General features: G+C 41.0%; 1 long non-coding RNA gene across 1 annotated transcript; it reads right to left on the bottom strand.

The window, feature by feature from the left end:
- Window positions 1–207: 207 nt before the first annotated feature.
- On the bottom strand, window positions 208–1,401 carry LOC123743465 (uncharacterized). The gene is made up of 2 exons (XR_006770281.1): window positions 897–1,401; window positions 208–758 (listed from the first exon to the last, which is right to left on the bottom strand). It is a non-coding gene; the product is annotated as an uncharacterized lncRNA (long non-coding RNA).
- Window positions 1,402–10,628: the final 9,227 nt, after the last annotated feature.

Genomic DNA, 10,628 nt, shown 5'->3' with positions numbered 1-10,628 from the left:
TGCGTTTAACACTATGATCAGCAATTAAGTTTTGAATTGCGTTAAACCCATGCTAAAGGCAAGAAATGTCCTGTACTGAGGTGACAGCAGTAAATAAGTATTAACTGCTTAGAGTTGATGCTAAATGTGGTGACAGAGAGACGTACTGTGTATTGTAATGAATAACAAAAGGGAATCAAGATCAAATGAATACTCACATACTGTATGTGATGACTTGTTTGTTTTTAATTAATTCAGATTTAAAAAAGGTTCAAATGATCACACACAAAATCATTCTCAACAGAACACATTGTACATAACATTTTCTACACTAGGAACAACATCTTAAAATTAAATTAATTCAATATATTGTGCTGGTTGAAATCATACACAAATTGATTCACATAGAAAATTCCTACAATAGGGGTGACATGTTTTCTGAAATGTATTCAGATTCAACATACTATACAGGTTCAGGGGATCATAAACTCACAGAAAAAAACGGTTAATTATGTAGCTTGGTTTAACATCAAATTATTCACTCTGCAGTGATTTATAAAAAGAGCGTGCAGCAGCTGGCAAGTAGTTGAGCATGGTCATCAGATCTTGGTACTTGTTTTTTTTTATGGGCAGAGGACTCTCATATGCTCTAGGGTAGTGGCTTGCAAAATAGGGAGGTTGAGGTGTAGCTCCTTGTTTTGGTTTGGAGATCAGCCACGATTTCCATCCCTCAAATAGACTGTGGCTCTGTCTGGCGTACAGATTCCAAGGATCCTCAACTGAAATTACAACAGAAACATTTTAAGTTCCTGACATCAATAAACAACTTTCACAGTCAAGCACTAGGATATTTTATTGTTAGAACAACATGTTGCATGTTGATGATGAATGTTAGTAAACTATTCTCTGTGCAATACCTGTGATATACTGTCATCGGATCTTAGAATGAGCCAATGTTTGCGATCGATTCCTTTCCCAATACCTGTGACTTTTAACCACCTCACTGAGGTGATCTGTAGTCCAGCTGGTCGCTTGAGGACAGAATCTGGAAGGTGCCTGAAGTCTTCACATTGCATCCTCATCACCTTGAATGGTTTTGCTGGTTGTGCTTCAAGTATCATCTTTGAAACATCATCAGGTGTATGAAGGACTGACACCTTGCGCCTCTTCTCAATGGTGGCAAAAGATCGATCACAAGGAAGAAAAGAATGACCAGAGACCATGAACTTCTGTTCAACTTGGGTAAAGTAACCCATAGAGATGAGCATCGACATCAGATTGAGCATCCGCCAGTTGTTATTCTGCCCACAGCATCTGTCACTGAAGATGATCAACTTGCGCACCTCTGGTTTGGGGAGTGGCGTGAATTTTGTCTTCACCCACTTCAATATGCAGCTTGCTACCTCAATGGAACCTCGGTGTGCAATCACCCCCTGTAGATCCACAGAAATGACATGGCAGTCAGCATTGGCTTTAGCCCACTCAGTGTCACTTTGAAGCTGTGTGTAGGCCTTTTCGGCTTTTCGATGGTGCAACTCACTTTCAACTGCAATCTTCCTCTTCTCCTCTTCAGATGTTGCTGCTGACATCTTAGTGAAGAATGCGTCACATTTGCCACAGGTGTCACTCCTGGGTTGGCCGAAATTGAGACTCTGCTGTTTGAAAATGTCCCTATAAACCCAGAATTTTGCAGATGATGTGGTATTCTTCTCTTTGTAGAGTCGGTACATTCGCAACAAATTCAGATCAGGGCTGAGGTATTCTCTGTGTACATCCCCCTTCATCCGAGAGTAGTGGTTCTGGGTTCTTGGGAAAGATAAAATGTGCTCCTTGATGCCCTCTTTCACTGTAGCATGTATCCGATGTGGCCTGTAAGGAGACAACAAGATGTTGTTGAACTTGTATTCTCTCAATGGTCTAGGGACCTGCCTTAGAGTGCAACTGTGTCGCTATAACCGGGGTACAAATCCCGGTCACGCCATTGCCGTTTGTGGCCGGGGGGGTCCTGTAGGGCGGCGAGAATTAGGCCAGTGCCGTCCGGTGGGAGGGGGAAGGTAATCGGCACTCAGTCCTCAATGCTCAGGTTGTAGTTGGACAGCTTAATTACCATCATTTTGTTTAAAAGTAATAAACATTTTTATATTTTTGTTTCAGAATTCGCTATTCATCCATTCGATACTCTATGTTAATGTTTAGAAGATTGTTTAGAGCACTGCTATAGTGAAATAATCCAGGCTGGAATCCATAGCGCATTACCTATTGCTATGCTTCCCTCTTCCATCTTCTAAAGGAGACCTAGCCTCAGTAGCCTGATCTGGAGACCCTGCAACCTCACCTGCCTCAGCTTGAACTCCTAACTTTTCCTGAACAACCTGACCAAAACAATTACATTTCAATTAGCAGGTTCTAAAAAACTAGTACAAAGAATACAATATGTTTGTAATTGATATTCATATAGACATTAATTCATATTTTCACTTGCCTGAAGACGGCTGTTGGTTAGCTGGAACACAGACATGAAAGTGACCTTGCACACATTCAATCTCTGGCCTGCTTGCTGTACATGGTATTTGAAGGTTTGTTTCCGTCGTTTGTTCTCCTTTGTATCCTCAGGTTTACGTCTCCGTTTCACCTCATGCTGCAATAAAAATTGACAATGATAAATTCAGAATTTAATATACTGTAGCACATTCAGGGTATTGCTTGATCAGGACCTCCATCTTTCACACACTCCCAACCTATACACAGAATGAGTTTGTGTTGCACCATTGTGTAACACTGCACTTTTAGAGTTAACGTTAATGTACGTATCATTACTGTCAAAGTTAAACTATGCAAGTGTTCAATATAGCTATTATAATAATAATAGGAGTTTTGTCCTATTTCTAACCTGTTCTAAGCCGGAGAGAATCAACGCTTGTTGTTTCTCGTATGGGACAGTGTAGAAAGTGTTGAACAGATGCAGCTTGCGCTCATCAGTCAACTTTCCACAATCCTTTCTGCACGTAGTGGAACACGCTCTTCCCTGCAGGATACAGTGTAACGTTACATATAACTAGCTAGCTACTGTAGCCATGTCGAATCATCCGGTGGATGGAGAAAAAGTAGCTAGCTATGTTTCTTCTATAATCTAGCAATAACATTTGTAACGATAATGTATAAGTTAGTAGCCAACGAACTTTAGCTAATATGTTTTCTCTATAGTTACAAATTAGACAACCCAGAACATACATGTTAGTTACTGTACTCAATAGCTAGCTAGCTAGATTGTTTGATATACGGTTCTTCCACATACCTCTTTTGGACAGCTTTTTCCATTTTTTTCTTGACCCTTACGATTTGTATAGGGTTTTCCCGCATCCCGTAAGATCTTCCTTTGCCTGTCTTTCCATTCTTTTAGTTTAGTTTTACGTTTCTTTCCCACATTTCGGCGATTTTCATCAGCAACAGAAAAGTTGTGCGCTTGTCCGTCCATTCTGAGTGGTGCACATAAACGGTTATTCCACGAGAGCCTATCTTTAAATTTAAAAATATTGTTAATTAGCGCGTGGAAAGCTTGTGAAACCGGTTCACTATAGAAAAAGGGTGTCCAATAACGATTTTTCATGTATATCTCTTTTTTTTGAAAAATGTCACATATATGGTTCTTCGTCTGTAGGATTCAATTCTTAAAATAATTGTAATGCTTTTTGTGAACGTTTATCGTGAGTAATTTAGTAAAATGTTAGCGAATTCCCCGGAAGTTTGCGGGGGGTATGCTAGTTCTGAACGTCACATGCGAATGTAAAAAGCTGGTTTTTGATATAAATATGAACTTGATTGAACAAAACATGCATGTATTGTATAACATAATGTCCTAGGGTTGTCATCTGATGAAGATCATCAAAGGTGAGTGCTGCATTTAGCTGTCTTCTGGGTTTTGGTGACATTATATGCTGGCTTGAAAAATGGGTGTCTGATTATTTCTGGCTTGGTACTCTGCTGACATAATCTAATGTTTGGGAATGGGAGTGCATTCTGACGAAGAACACCAAAGGTAATAACATTTTTCTTATAGTAAATCTGACTTTGATGAGTGCTAAACCTGCTGGGTGTCTAAATAGCTAGCCCTGTGATGCCGGGCTATTTACTGAGAATATTGCAAAATGTGCTTTCACCGAAAAGCTATTTTAAAATCGGACATATCGAGTGCATAGAGGAGTTCTGTATCTATAATTCTTAAAATAATTGTTATGCTTTTTGTGAACGTTTATCGTGAGTAATTTAGTAAATTCACCGGCAGTGTTCGGTGGGAATGCTAGTCACATGCTAGTCACATGCTAATGTAAAATGCTGGTTTTTGATATAAATATGAACTTGATTGAACAAAACATGCATGTATTGTATAACATAATGTCCTAGGGTTGTCATCTGATGAAGATCATCAAAGGTTAGTGCTACATTTAGCTGTGGTTTGGGTTTATGTGACATTATATGCTAGCTTGAAAAATAGGTGTCTGATTATTTCTGGCTTGGTACTCTGGTGACATAATCTAATGTTTTGCTTTCGTTGTAAAGCCTTTTTGAAATCGGACAGTGTGGTTAGATTAACGAGAGTCGTGTCTTTAAATAGCTGTAAAATAGGCTGCGTCCCAAATAGCACCCAATTCCCAATATAGTGCACTACTTTTGACCAGGGACCATAGAGCTCTTGTATGGACCCTGGTCAAAAATAGTGCACTGTATTAGGAAAAGGGCGCCATTTGGGATGAAGAAACAATTAGATGTCCGGTAAGCGCAAGAGGGCAGGGGATGGATCAAGAGACCTCATATTGAGAGCCTGAGGAGAGGAGAGATATAGGAGACGCAGGGTCTATTGTCTCTCTCTCTTTCCTCCCCCCTCCTTCCCTCTACTCCCTCCTACCATCATCACTTCCCTTTATCTCCCAGAATTAGTCATTTATCTGTCCGTGAACAAAAATGTTCAGCTCTCTCCTTTACCCCCACCTCTACCCCGTCCACACACACAAACACACACGTGACCCACTCTCCAAGGGTGTCTCAGGGAGAGTTGGGATATGCAAGCACGCACACACACACACACACGAATACACTACAACACGAACGCACACATACACACACACCCATTCACACACCCAGGGTTGGGAAGGTTACTTTCTAAATGTAATCTGTTACAGTTACTAGTTATCTGTCGCAAATTATAATCAGTTATGTAACGTTTGGTTTACCCAAACTCAGAAATGTAATCTGATTACTTTCAATTACTTTTGGATTACTTTCCTCTTAAGAGGCATTAGAAGAGACAAAAAGGACACATCAAATGCATTTGGTCTCTGACATGTGGTCAAACTTGACTTGCACAGATGGAACAAACTTAAACTTGCACCTTTTTTCAATGCTGAAATCAATGTCATTGAGAAAACAGAACGGTGTCATAATGTACTTTTTAGCAAACATCCTTTCAGAATTATAAGTAATCCAAGAAGTAATAATCTAGTTTTTCAAAAGTATCTGTAATCTGATTACAAAATGTTTGCTGGTAATGTAACTGACTACAGTTACAGTTTTTTTGTAATCAGTTATTCCACAACCCTGCACACACCACCAGGCTCACCGGCCGCCAGACACAATTTAATAGCAGCAGAATGGGCCCAGAATGAAGGTCAGGGAGAACGTTCAATAAAACACTGTAACTTGGCTAATTGAAGCTTACCCAACGCTTTGCATGGATGAGTGGCCATCAATAGCACAAAGGAGGCCCATTGTGGAGACACAGATGTATGCAGAACCAGGCAGGGATGAATGACGGGACTGGGGGGACTGGGCGTGAGGAGGGGTGAAGCTGGGGCTGTGGGGACTATCCCGTTTGTATGTGTATGTGTATGTGTGTGCGCATGTGTGTGTGTGCGCATGTGTGTGCGTGTGTTACATTTGCCAACGTTAGGGCCATTATCTGCTGAACCCTATGGCAGCAGCCTCTCATTAATAGGGAGGGAGCCAAGCGATGCTCAGCTAGATTCACTCCAAACTTGTTTTCCTCCACTCATCCCGCAGCCTTTTGTTGGTGTGAATGGTGAAAGTACTTGTGTTGTTGCATTGTGCTATTTTGCTCGGCTGCGCGACAGACAGATTGACAATAAACATATTCAAAACGGATTAAATCCACCACACTAAATGTATTACTAAACATGGTGAATGAATGGGATTGTTTTTATTTGTTTGTTTGGTATGTTGTTTGGTGGTGGTTTCATGCCTGTTTTTATCGACTAATTACAACTGACATGGGATCTCTCATTTCAGAATAATTAGCATTTGACGCTACATGTAATTAGCTAGCCTGTTGATAGATTCATTGGGAGGCCTCCAGCATCAACGAATGGCTATACAGAGGATATATGGATTCAGTAGGAACACTCGGAACGCTGATTAATTCCAAGTGGCTCTGGATCAGAAATCAGTTATCCTGGCAGGACCAATTGGAACTGCATGGACATACCTGCTTCAGCTGATTAGATTTAACCTCCCTCTGTCTTTGTAGGTGTCATGGGCCAAATTCCCATTACTGTCAATACACCAATACACCTGGATATATAGGATATCACCTATAGCCCACCTCAGCCTTAAAAAGCAATGTTAGACTTTTCTTGCTTTAATCGTTTAATTTGAATTCATGTCACAATTAACCCTCGGTGGTGGGTTGAGCCAATAGCCAACTCTTAATTATTTCCTAGTGATATTGATCACATCACATGTTCACTGGTTACTAGTCCAGTAACCCCATGATCTGAAGCGAGACATTTTGCTTTCATATCCATAAAATTGTTTATTTGAGTTCCTCTCAGTGCATATTAGGGGTGATCTTGTTCTTTAAATTAATACAGCTTTCAGATGTGTTATAGATAGATTATGATGGGAAAATAATTAAGCCAGAGATAGAAACCTCTGTGCCAGGTCCTTCTACAAAATGGCTCCCACACTATGCATTAAGTCCAGGCTGGCTCTCCTACTTCTGACATAAACAACCTGGAAGACAGACAGGCACCTGGGAGGACCTTATGCCTCACCTGTTTCATTGTCTTAGAAATGTTGTGATGATTTAACCCCTGCTCTCTATCCATACTCCTGGATTTCCTGGGTAGATGGACACATGGGTTGTGTCTCAAATGGCACCTTGTTTCCTATGTAGTGCACGACTTTTGAACAGGGCCCATAACGCTCTGGTCAAAAGTAGTGGACTAAATAGGGAACACGGCCATTTGGAATGGAGCCATGGCCTAGTCAGTGATCTGTTTCAGAACCGCTGCCCTGGGCTAGGCTGAGTGATGTTGATGGAGGGTGGAAGGTAGAGGAGTGGAGGGGGACTGGGGTGGGCTGTAGGGACACAGGTTAGATCAGCGATTAGATGCAGTGTGACACCGGGCTTATTGCTCTGGCGCACAGGAGGATGTGAGATTGGATCTGTGATATGAACACCCAGGCTTCCATCCATCTCCTCTGGGGCTAGCTCTCTCTGTCCACAGATTGGCCTGGTCTGGCAGATAGCTAGAGCTGTACATACCACCTTTAGCTTCTCAACCACTCCATTCACCAAAACACACAACACATACAGTATGTCAGTCTGTATTTCTCATTTCATCCTATGTAAAATGTTAGTCTGGCAGAATCTGTGGAGAGACCACCGCCGCGGGCCAGGGCCCGGTTTCCAAAAAGCATCTTAAGACTATGTTCATCGTTAGAACCACATGGAAACCAGGCCCAGAGCTAGGAGGGTTCAGAGCTAGGAGAGTACAGAGGCTCAGTGAGACAAACTGAGGCTTTATTATATAATTTTACAAACAGAAATTCTCAAGAATAAGGAACTTAAAGTATGCTTCAGTAAACTGAAAGTCTTTTAGCTCCCAACCTGTCTGCTGTTGTCTCCAGTCCTTTCTCTCTGAATGTGAGCAGCAGCAGCCTACTCAACTGTTTGAGCTGGTTGTCCACCCGATCACACACTTGATTAACTAATGAACCTCAGCTGGGCTCCTACCTGGGAAGGTACTGGAAGGAGATGGGAATGTGTTGGAAGGATGTGGTAAGAGGATTTGCCCTTTAAAGCACCACAGTTAGATTAAAAGGTAGCTTGTATTTAGATACACCTAGCTTATTTACTTCATAATGAGAAATGAGCAACCAGAAGCTCTGTGAATGTGTTCAATTGTACTTCAGACCGGAATATTAGCATTATGGAACCTATCGGTTAGCCATATCTATTGCTTTGTTCCAGTGTATTACAGGAAAAGACAACTCGGTGCTAGTTACAAAAGCAAATTACAGTATACACTAAATTACAGTTGTGAGTACTGAGTAATACACTTCCAGTTGCACAAGAGAGTATTGGACAGTGGAGCTTAGAAAACAATAAAAAATACATAAACACTGACTTGTTGATATTGCTTTCTTCCTCATGATTGCCGGATAATTTTATCTCCACCAAACAGCAATAATAGGCAGGGCCTGGTTTCCCAAAAGCATCTTAAGGCTAAGTTAATCTTAGTACCATAGGATCCTATGGTTCTAATGATGAACTTAGCCTTAAGATGCTTTTGGTATACTGGGGCTTGCTCTTTATTGCTGTTCAGTGGAAATAAAATGATCCGGGCCCTGGACAGAGCCTGCATCCCAAATGGCACCCTATTAATTCCCTATATAGTACACTACTTTTGACCAGTGTCCATAGAGCATAGAGTACCATTTGGGACGCAAAACCGACACAATGGCATTCCGCATCTGTTGTGCTGACTCTGAACTTTCTGAACCTAATTTGTTATGTTGTAACTCGAGCCTCTGCAATTTATGCTTGTCACTTATTATACCTTTACTTCAAGTTGACTGAAATCAATAGCAATTGCAGGATCCTGAGGGAAAACAGACAAGGCGGAGCTAAACACTGACCTTTGGGTTGGTAATGAGATGCATGTGTGGAAGTGAGTTTGCTTGGGTGATGCTTAGGTAAACTGTTGTATCACTTAAAGAATAAAAAATATATATACATAAGGCAACAAAAATAACTCCAATCCTACCTTGGAGTAGGATACAACTTTAGCCTACCAGAGCCAAAATCCAGTGCTAAATCATAACAAAACGAGATTCCCACATGAATCCTCCGCACTAACATAACATCTCAATCTAAGTCGATCCAATGCTAGCTAGCTTACCATATTTCTCCAGATGACACTATGATTGAGTCCCAAATGGCACCCTATTTCCTATATAATGCACTGCTTTTGACCAGAGCTCTATAGTCAAAATACAGTATTCCCTTTGGGCCCTGGTCAAAAGAAGTGCACTACATTGGGAAAAGACTGCATTTTGGACTGCACCCAGATAGATACTGCAGCCTGGGTGCCTCAGCACGAACCTGTCTGTCTGCTGGAGCTAATTAGGCTTTACTTCCTGTCACATGTCCTGTTACTTCCTGCAACCACTTCCCTTTCACAATACACATTGGGGCACCTGCCAGATGGAAGACTGGAGGAGAGAGGAGAGAAAGAGATAAAAACCTGTGTGAAGACGTATGAAGAAGCAGTGGACTGGGTCCAAGCCAGCTGGTGAGGCTGGAGAAGAAAGAAGTGCTTTGGTTCGCTCAAATGAAACAACAAAGAAAGGGCACACTAGGTTTGGTGGTTTGTTATTCAAGGGTTCTTTTGTGCATGGTGTGGCACACAGTGGTCATATACTGTACTTTGAGACAGTGGCATCAGTTCAGCTAAACCTAGGGTATGGAATAGTGGGGTGTGGGGGATTTTTTTGTTGTTGTTGAATCTCTTACTGAATTTCTATACAACTTTAAAATGATATTTGGACAACAGAAAAACTAAACAAAAAAAGACCCGAGCCATTAATTATCACTGCAATAAACGACTGTGGAAAGGCATATACAATGTCATCAACTACTAGTCATTTACTTGTTGAAGGCACATACAGTGCAACGTGAAATAGATGCATAATACATGCTATCAAGCCACAAAAAGGTTGACTTCAAATGCAGACATCCATTTTCAACGCATGAGATTCAAGTTTGCGAAGCAATTATTTCACCATACAATTTCACCTTTATAATAAATGATTCCATGCATCTATCAACGGATTTTCAGACGAATATAATGTGGGCTAAGATAATCATCATTTAGGCTAATAATATAACTCAACCACTGTTAGCAAAACAGAACAATGCATGCCTGAGCGCATAGTGATATCTGATTTTTTTTTCTCCTTTCTTTGCACTGGAAAATGTTGGCCTTTTATAAACACTTTTCTTTCAATTCTACTACACTTTATATGACTGGAGACATAAGAAACATAACACTGACTAACAGATCAGTAAAAACAACTTTGTCTTGAATGCAACGAACTAATCTAGGCCTATGGAAAGGGGAGATTGTACAATATGACATCCATCTAGCCTGGAGGAGGAAATTATTATCCCAAAAAATGTTTTCCAGTGGTACTGATCCAATGATAAAGACAGTGAATATGTGCACTCGCAAGGGATATGGCTGATGCCGCTGGTGCCAGTAAAATAGGCTGTTGTTCGCTCAATTTGGAGTTGAGAACTATAACTAGATGGCTATTTTCTTTTCAGCAATAGCCATTTGCTTTCTGAACTA

This window comes from Salmo salar, chromosome ssa06, assembly GCF_905237065.1.
Source record: "Salmo salar chromosome ssa06, Ssal_v3.1, whole genome shotgun sequence".
Lineage (NCBI taxonomy): Eukaryota > Metazoa > Chordata > Actinopteri > Salmoniformes > Salmonidae > Salmo > Salmo salar.
The sequence above is the reverse complement of the archived record's forward strand: the minus strand, read 5'-3'. Positions and strand labels throughout refer to the sequence as shown.